Here is a 10,298-nt window from a genome sequence, read left to right on the forward strand (position 1 = left end):
GCAGAGAAGACTAAGAATGGACTTAGGACCCAGAGAACCAGGCCTGAGCAAAGCAGGTGGGAGAGGGAACGTGGGGCCTAGTCCAGAAGGGTGCTGCAGAAGTCGTGTGTGTGGAGGACATAGGCCTAAAAAAGTAGCTTGGGACCCAGTTTGTAGTGGTCTATAGGTAGTGTGGAACTATTAAATGTCTTCAAATATGAAAGTGGGATAATCAGATCATGGTTTAAGAAGATAAACCTAAAAAAAAGAAGAAGAAGATAAACCTAGTGGTCACAGAAGATGGGTAAAAATGGGGAGGGACTAGGGACTAGGGACTAGGATTGCAAACTCAGATGTTTACCAAGGGCAGTAAGGAGCTTACCTGGGTGAGGAGGTCTGGAGGTAGAAAGCAACAGGGATTTGGCCAACTGAACTACAGAAGCCTTCTAATTGTCTCCAGACAGTGCTGCTCAATTTCAGTCATTATCGCCATGAAGATTCCAGGTTCAGCGTTACCGAATTTTTCCATTTTTCGAAGAATACCATAGGATATAGATTTTATGTGATTCTAACACTTAAATATGAATTTTTAAGTTAAAATGGCCCTCAGAGCTCATATGTATGTTCTCTGAGAAAAGGATAAGCTATTCTAATTATCCATAATGAGAGAAGTGAGCAGGGGCACTAGGAATAGAAGATGGGAACAGATAGCTCAAAGCTGGTGGAGGTAGGATCAACTAGATTTGATGACTTCTTGGATGCAGATGATACAGAGGAGATGCTGTTCTCAGCCTAAATGACTTGGAAGCCGATGCCACAGGCAGCTTCGTGGAAATAGAGTAAGAATGGCTCTCCAGTCAGAACTGGCTCAAACTCAGCCCCATCGCTTGCTAGCTATGCGACCTTGAGCATGTTTCTTACTCAGTTTCTTCAACTATTTTATATGAAGGTAATATTAATACATATCTTACAGAGTTATTTATAAGTTTAAATGAGGGGCGCCTGGGTGGACAGTCAGTTAAGCGGCTGCCTTCGGCTTGGGTCATGATCCCAGAGTCCCGCATCCAGCTCCCTGCTCAATGGAGAGTCTGCTTGTCCCTCTCCCTCTGCTCCTTCCCTCTGCTCGTGCTCTCTCTTTCTCAAATATCTTTTAAGAAGATTAAATGAGATTTGTGCATGTGGGATGCTTAGCATAGTTTGGCACATCATAAGAGCTCAAATGTTTTCAAATTTATTGGTAACAGCCCTTTGTCCTACATCCAGTGGAGCCTCCACTTCACTACTCGCTGGTCTGTACTCTCTCCATCTGCCCATCCAGGAGCGTCACGTGACCCAGGTCTGGACAATGAGAACCCTGTCGTCCTCCTGGGATAGTGATTGACTCAAGGACCAGTCCCCCCGTCTGAAATTGGGGTCAACCGCAGAGTAGGGACCGTGGGGGCGGGATCAAAAAGAGGCCAGTCCTTCTGGAGAGTGTTTTTCTGCGTCACACCACTCCTGAAATCAATGCTACATCTCAACTTTTCAATTAGTTCCCCTCTAGGTTATGTCATTTCGGACTGGATTCTCTGACACCGGTCATTGAGGGAGTCCTGGTTTTCTTACCACAACCGCTGTCATTACAACTTTTGAACTTAGATTCCTAACGATGGCATATCCTTCATAGAGTTTAAAGCTGATAGCCCCTGGAAAGGCTTTCTCCAGATGTAGTCCCCTAGGGAGGAGATTTTGTTTGGGAAAACCTCTTACATGAGAGTGTGAACATGATGTGTATCTGAGATGTATACCCTGAGAAGGCATTTCTAAGTGGGAACGGAGCTGGGTCACCTCCCAGCAGCACCCACCCAGCTTGAAGTTCAGAATCCCCCCTAGAAGCTGAGGCAATAGGCAGTGAGGCCATTGCTCCTACAATTTCTGGGGTTCTTTGTCTGGCTCCCAGGGGAAGATCTTAGGTTGAACACTAACTAGGGAAGCATGAGGCTGATGAGATCTTCAGATGAGGGGGAACCCTGAGTGTGTGGACAGAAGACCTCTCAACCTGAGTCTCCAGGGATATGGTGTCTAGACTCATGCCCCAGGCAGTCATTGGAGGGGGTGTTACATACGCAGGGCTCTGGCTGACACCTGGGAGACGTGGATTTGTAGCCTGCCTCCAAAACATACTAGCTATCTACTCTGAGACCTCTACTCACCTTTCTGATTCTTATTTTCCTCTTCAGTAAAGCTGGGAAAATTTAATAAAATAATATATCTAAGGCATTTAGCAGTGTCTGAAACACTGTGTGTATGTTTTAGCAAATGTTTTCCTCTCTGAATCTCGAGTTATTCATCTGTAGAGTGAAGGAGATGAGGTCAGAATCTAGTTACTGGATAATCCACGAGGTTCCTTGAGTCTTGAAAATATTCCAAAACATTCTATGTTTCTTTAGTTTGTTTAAAGTGGGATCCCTGGGTGGCGCAGTGGTTTGGCGCCTGCCTTTGGCCCAGGGCGCGATCCTGGAGACCCGGGATCGAATCCCACATCCGGCTCCTGGTGCATGGAGCCTGCTTCTCCCTCTGCCTGTGTCTCTGTCTCTCTCTCTCTCTGTGACTATCATAAAAAATTAAAAAAAAAAAAAAAAAAAAAAAAAAAAGAAACGACATTTAGTTTGTTTAAAGTGGTAAAGTCCATAGTGCAAACTTATCATGATACCACAGAGACATAACCCTTTATCCAAAACTCCTGGTGCCAGATGCAATCCATAATTGTTTAGTAATCTTTACTATATTCTTTTGTAGGATAATACTGTTCCATATCTTGCATATAACAGAACACCGCCAGGAAGATATGGGTAACACTTCTGTGGTGGTTTTAAAACATGTCCACACATTTTTTGATACTCATTTCTTAAAGAAGTGACATCTAAGTCTCCTTCTTCTGTGTGTGGCTAATCTTGGTGACTTTGTTTTAAAAAACAGGACAAAGCAGAAGGACAGTGGGATATTTCAGAGACAGGGTTACAAGAAGCATTGTTCTTTCTCCTGCCTACGGCCAAACAAGTGAGCCATCTCGCAAGGGAACCCCCAGCCCTGGGCAAGCCTTCAGATGACTGCAGCCCCCGAACATCTTGACCACAACTGCATGAAAGACCATGAGTCAAAACTACCCAGTGGAGCCTCTTCTGAATTCCTGGCCCATAGAAACTGTGATAAAATAAATGTTTGTTGTTCTAAGCCATTAAGTTTTGGGGTAATTTGTTATGTGACAATGGATCATTGATACAGTCCCATAATCAAGCATACTGATAATTTTGCAGCGCAGGATCTAAATATTCACAAGTGGTATGAATAACATCTGCAAATAAACTTACAGTCATGTTAGACTGCAAAATGTGTTTCCCCACACTTAAGACTTCTGGTTTTCAGAGCATTTTTATTTGATCTTATTTTGGAACCGAGGATGAGAAATTATGAACTGAGGCTACATGATGCAAAACACTCTGGGGACGTTTTTCAGCCCCAATGTGCTTGTTGGACAATAACCATAGCAGAGAACCAGTGCCATGAATTGAGTCATTCTGTTATAATAAACATCAGCAGCACCAAACTGCCTTCCTCATTAAACTGTGTACTTGGCATGTATGGACTTTCCCGTCTTCATGGACTTTGCCTCCAGAGATCATTGAGGCCATACTTTTCCAAAGTACAGTAAAGAAGTCACCCTCATCAGAACTGGGAAGGTTGGGCAAGTACGTATAATGTAGATTCCAAGGACTTACCCAGGCCTACCGAGTGGTGGACCTACGAACCCTACTAGCTTGTGGTATAGGTAAGTCAGTTAACCTCTTTATCTTTTTATTTTTGTTTATTATATTTATTATTTTTTAAAGATTTTATTTATTCATTCATCACACACACACACACACACACACACACACACACACACACACACACAGAGGCAGAGACACAGGCAGAGGGAGAAGCAGGCTCCATGCAGGGAGCCCAATGTGGTACTCAATCCTGGGACTCCAGGATCACACCCCGGGGCAAAAGCAGGTGCTAAACCGCTGAGCCACCCAAGGATCCCCAGTTAACCTCTTTATACATGAGTTCCTGCATCTATAAGGGTAGTAATACCTGCTGCCTAAGATTGTTGGAAGGCTCAAAGGAAATGATGCGGCCAAGGTCCAATACAGTGCCTGGTACAAAAATGATTTCTGAACTGAATTATATAAGAAGGCTATATGTTGATTTTGAGGAGACCAGCCTCTGGGGAATATATACCACACACCTTCACTGCCACCCGAAGTGTCAGCAGGGTACAGCAGTTTAAGTATGATAATAACAATAACAACATGATTGTTGAATGTTTATGTGCCAGGTACTGATCTACGCAGTTAGCTAACATGAACTAATTAAATCCTCATAACAGGGACGCCTGGGTGGCTCAGCAGTTAGACGTGTCTGCCTTCAGTTCGGGGCGTGACCCTGGAGACCTGGGATCGAGTCCCACATCAGGCTCCCTGCAGGGAGCCTGCTTCTCCCTCTGCCTGTGTCTCTGCCCCTCTCTCTTTCTGTGTCTCTCATGAATAAATAAATAAATAAATAAAATCTTAAAAAACAATAAATCCTCTTAACAATCCTATGAGGTACATACATTTTTCACACCTAGTTTACAGATAAAGACACTGAGGCATAAAGCAGTTAAGTAACATGTTATACTTACAGTTTCTAAGTGGCAGAGCCAAAGTTTGAACCCAGAGGACCTAAGTAATTTGTAATACTAAGCTTTAACAAGGTCTGCTTGTCCTGCAATGGAAGAGAAGGGACCTCACGTCCCTAAATGTCCTCCTTTTCTTGATGAACGCTGCTCTGCTCAGAGCCGTAGCTGAAGGCTGAGATGCCAGGTGATTCTTATAGATTGTGGAAAAGTGTGTTCTCAAGCTATCACCAGGAATATGTTTGGATGGAATAAAGGAAAGCACTGAAGGCCCCCACCAAGAGCAACTTAGCTTTAAAACTGAAATGTTTTCTTGCGCTGACCTTGGCTTTACAGCCTTTGCACAATCCATTCCCTCTGCCTGGAATTCTCCCCTTGCTTCTTTATGTTTCATGTTCATTATCCTTCAGGTTCAATCCTTCGCATCCTCAGAGAGGCCTTCTCTGATTATTCCATTCAAAATAAATAGTCCTATCTCATCCCCTACTCTCGATTATTGTCTGTAAAAGCCCACTCTTTATTCCTACCATCACTTACCATAATTTCCAATTACTGTATTTAACTGTTAACATCTTTCTGATATTCTCCACTGCTCCAGAACAGCAGAAACCATATCTGCCTTATTTACCCTTACAAACTCCGGGACCTGATTGTAAACCAGGTCTGGCATATAATTGGTTCCATTAAGATTTGTTGAAAGAGGGTGAATATGCTGAAAACCATGAGAAGACACACCGGCCTTTCACTCTCCCCTCTGCTTTGACATCACTCCTCACCACTTCACTTTCCACCTTTCTCTTTGAAGGGAATTGCTGAGCAAAGGCTTTGAGCAAGGGGCAGATCTGTTTTCAGTATCTGTCACTGTCCTCAATGGGATTTCTCCCCCGCCCCCCACCATCTACAGTGTTTACCACAAAGCCCCCACCTCTTTGTGCAGGAAGACTGAACCAAGACAAATGAGTGGCCTGAACAGAGTGGACAGACGGCTCAGAGTACCTAGTTATCTATTTTTAAAGGGGACTAGCTTTGGCGCTTCAGTCTTCATTCCTAAAAAGGAAAATAGAATGCCGTTAAGTGATTCATACTACAGGGGGCAATCATCTTTAAGCTAGAACCAGCACCATTAGCCACAAAATCTCTTTAAATCAATCCATTGAATGACACTCAAGGTTTGAACCAATTAATCCACAACTAAGACCACAGCCTGAGACAAGCGATGGCAGAGAGAAGGCACCAGGGCCCTATCTCTCATCCAAACGTAGACAATCGATAGTCCTATGGAGTTTAGCAAGAAAAGAACACTGTTGGGGCTGTTGAATGTGTTCTCCCCCCGCCCCCCACAGAGTCCTAAGAAAGTAAAACTAATAACTAGGGATGACTTAAAAGTGGCAAATGGTGCAATTCAATGAGGAAACCAGGCTTGCACAATCATTAAAACAGCAGAATCTCCCAAAAGGCAATTCCTAGAAATAAAATGCCAAGTGTAGTCTAAGTCATCAGAAAGCCTCTGGAGCTAGAATTTCCAGCTTGACAGGAACCATCCACTTAGTGTTCAAAGAGAAAAGAACAGCATTATCCTAATTTCTTACACTTGTGTCATTTCTGAGATTTAGAATTGATTATTCAACTAAATAATGGCTCCAAAGTTCACACGCCATTTTTAGCTCTGTGATCCTTGAGCAAGTTACTTAATCTCTCTTGGTCTCTATGTCCTGTAGACTGAAAATAATTGTATTACTTTCCTCATGTTGTATAAAGATTAAATAAATTGTAATGTATGTAAGTGCTTAGTACAGTGTCTGACAAATGGTAAATGCTATGAAAGTGTTGAAAACTCACTTCTTTTTGTAGATGTTTATATGGGTACAGCAAATACACTCACAATGAAGTTTGCACACACACCCCCCACCACCTCGTACCCTAATGACAGTTTGTTTTTTCACTTCTCTTCTGGAGTAACCTGAGGGCAAGGGCTCAGTCTTTTTTCTCTGAGTATCCCAATGTAAAATTTCTGACAAATAGTAAGCATCTGATAAGTATTTGTGATGAATATATAAATAGAGGAGGTTATAAAAACAGTTTTTGGCCTTGAAGAGCTTATGGTCCAGTGGGGGAGAAAAAACACTAAACAAAGCCCCATCATGTGATGATTAGAGTTCTAAAAGAGATATGGAAACGCTGCTGTTAGAATTTGTCTGGCTTGGGGGATTGAGGGAAGGAGGTGATATATAAGCCAACCTCAAAGAAGGAGAGGGATTTCACAAGGTTGGATTCAAGGAGGTGCATCTGAACCAAGTTTTGAAGGATGAGTAGAAGTTAGCCAGATGATTGGGATCCCTGGGTGGCGCAGTGGTTTAGCGCTTGCCTTTGGCCCAGGGCTCGATCCTGGAGACCCAGGATCGAATCCCACGTCAGGCTCCTGGTGCATGGAGCCTGCTTCTCCCTCTGCCTATGTCTCTGCTTCTCTCTCTCTCTCTCTCTCTCTCTCTCTCTCTGTGTGTGACTATCATAAATAAAATTTTTAAAAAAAGTTAGCCAGATGAGAACATTAGAGAGGGCTCACCAGGCAGATGAAATAGCATGTGTGCACTTCAGGCCCTTGTGTGGAGAGGGTGTGTGTAACTCTACATGTGTGAGAAAGACACTTCACCATCACATTGTTCCTATGGGACAGGAGTTGGCAAGTTTTTTCTATAAAGGGCTAAATAGTAGGGGCACCTGGGTGGCTCAGTTGTTTAAATGGTTAAGCATCTGCCTTTGGCTTGCGTTACAATCCCAGTGTCCTGGGATGGAGTTGCATGGCAGACTCCCTGCTCAGTGGGGAGTCTGCTTCTCTCTCCCTCTGCCCCTCCTCCCCGCTTGTGCTCTCTCTCTCTCTTTCTCTCGAATGAGTAAATAAAAAATATTTTTAAAGAAGAGCTAAATAGTAAATCTTTTCAGCTTTGCGAACCATCCAGTATATCACAACTACTCACTTCTGTCACTGTAACAAGAAACCAGCCATAGACGATATGTAGACAAGTGGTGTGTGCAGATTTGGCCTGTGGAGGGCTGGATTTGACCCATAGGCCCTAGTTTGCCAACCCCTACTACAGAACCAGGAAACCACCCCCTGGCCTCCAAAAGACATGGTGCACAAAGGCGCCCAAACTGCAGGGCTTGTGCTAGGGGGCCCTTCATATAATCAGACTTGCTCTTTGCATGAGTTATCAATTACTGTGTTATAAACTAGCTCAAAACTTAGTGGCTTAAATCATCAATACCTATCACAGTATCTATAGGTAAGGAGGAGTTCGGGCAGTTCTGGCTCAGGATCTCTCATGAGGTTGTAGTCAAGATGTCAACGGGGTCTGCAGTTATCTGAGGCATCTGCTGGGGCTAGAGAATCTACTTGCAGGGTGGTTCACTCACTTGACTGACAAGTGGGTCCCGGCTTTGGTAGGCGGCCTCGGTTCCTTCCTATATAGGCTCCTCACATGTCTGCTTTGGTGTCCTTCACAACCTGATGGCTGGCTTCTCCCAGAGCAAACGGTGCAAAGACCAAGCTGGAAGTCATGACCCAGCCTAGACATTCACACACTGTCACTTGTGCCATATGTTATTGGTCATACAGACAAACACGGATTCAGTGCGGGGAGAGACACTATGCAAGACATAAACACCAGGAGGCGAGGAATACCGAGGCTGTTAGAGGCTGGCTACCACGCCCTGTCTTCATAGCCATAAGGTACAGATCCAAGTGAGATGTGCTCGCTTCGGCAGCACACATACTAAAATTGGAACGATACAGAGAAGATTAGCATGGCCCCTGCGCAAGGATGACACGCAAATTCGTGAAGCGTTCCATATTTAAAAAAAAAAAAACAAAACCAAGTGAGATGTACTTTACTCTTGTCACTAACTTCTCTTCTCTTTGTCAGCCAAATATTCGTCAAAGAATCTAAATGTCCCACATCCCTCACATTGACCATAAAAGACAATGAGAAGACCTTTTGGATGATATGGAGACATATGTTTACTCTCCTGAAGAACATGAGAGAGACTGGGTACGAGCGCGGGAAGCTCATCTCTGAAATTCTCCCTCAAGGAAATGCCTTACACACAGAGCCATTAACTGCTTCCCCTCAGTGACCTGATGCCAGCCCTCGGCGTCCCAGCTTCCTCTCTTGCCAGTTCCTTCACTCTGTACCTTCCCTGCAGGAAGTAGAATCCAGACACTGCTAAAAACTTTACCTAGAAATACAACTTACTCTTCCCTACACAAACCCAAAGGGGGTATTTGAGGAAACAAGCTGAAGCAATTCCATTTCTACCAAACTATTTGGGAGTTAGGAGTCTAACATTTTAGAATTGATGGGATCTTACAATTCTTTCCAGCCTCCAACTTCATCCACCACCCCTTTCCGCAGTACCCATGGGAATAGTCTTCCTGCTTCCGCTTTCGGGTATCACAGGTCCTTTCTGGCTGAGCAAGATCTGGAGAGAAGTGAGGTGACATCTCTTCAGAGTTCTCTTCATCTGGTACATGAAGGCTCTGTGTTTTGTGGCTGGAGGAAAAGAGAGTTTTATTTATTGTGGCTGTCCAGGTGACAGGAGACAGTTGAGAAAGAAGCAAAGGTGACAGAGATGAATGTGAATTGTAGGGCCCAACTCCAACCGTTGGACTGTCTCTGAAACTCTATACCCAAGGAAATGAGTGCCAGTAGCTGAGAGGGACGTTTTGTTTGGGAGAGAGAGGACTCTAGTCAAAAGTATTGTTTCTTGGGGACTCAGATGACAAAGTGAGGCACAGATGTAGGACCATTCTCCACAGCTCTCGGAACCCAGCAGCACTTGGGCCTTGAGCCCTACGGACTGAGGCACGTTGTGAAGAAGCCCCCTTGGCATAGACATTGGTGGTCTCACAACTAGTATAGTTGGCAAGGCTGTGTGAACAGCGTTGAGAGCTGAGACATCGCCACGAGGGAAACCATAGTGCGTGACAGGTGCTGTACCTTATCCACTAGGTTGTAGGTATAGGTAGACACTCTATGGGGACTCCTGGAAATGATCTGGGCGCCCCAGATGAGAGAGCCTAAATCCTATATTTTGACATATAGGAGCATATGGTCATATCTTAGGGGTATCAATATAAATGTAACCTCAGTGTAGGAGTTAAGAGTATGAATGTTTGACACAAACTACATGGGTTTGAGTCACAGAATGACCCTCGGCAAGTTACTAAAGTACTCTCCGAGTCTTATTTTTCCTCATCTATAAATTGGAGATAATAATACACTTATTTTAGAAGGATGCTATAAGTATTCTGGGAATTATATATGTAAAGTACTTAGAATAGTGCTTGGTGCATGATAAGTACCACATGATTGTTGGAAACAAGTTTTACACTTTCAAGTTGATGATGCCTGAAACAGAGTTGCGACACAGACTTCCTTGGATAAAAATCACATCCTCAACTACAGAGCCCATAGGATTTTGGAAAATTCTCATTATTAAAAGTTCTTTCTAATATTAAGGCAACGTGCCTCCTTGCAACTTCTCCACATTTGTTCCAAATTTTCCCTGAGATATTATTCCAAAATAACCCTTTCTCATGCTAACAGCTCATTGAGACAATCTC

General features: G+C 43.8%; 1 non-coding gene across 1 annotated transcript; it reads left to right on the plus strand.

Annotated features, from left to right (window-relative positions):
• Nucleotides 1–8,424: 8,424 nt before the first annotated feature.
• On the plus strand, nt 8,425–8,531 carry LOC112910527 (U6 spliceosomal RNA). Its single transcript, XR_003233259.2, has one exon. It is a non-coding gene; the product is annotated as a U6 spliceosomal RNA (small nuclear RNA).
• Nucleotides 8,532–10,298: the final 1,767 nt, after the last annotated feature.

Source organism: Vulpes vulpes, chromosome 3, assembly GCF_048418805.1.
Source record: "Vulpes vulpes isolate BD-2025 chromosome 3, VulVul3, whole genome shotgun sequence".
In the NCBI taxonomy this organism is placed as follows: Eukaryota; Metazoa; Chordata; class Mammalia; order Carnivora; family Canidae; genus Vulpes; species Vulpes vulpes.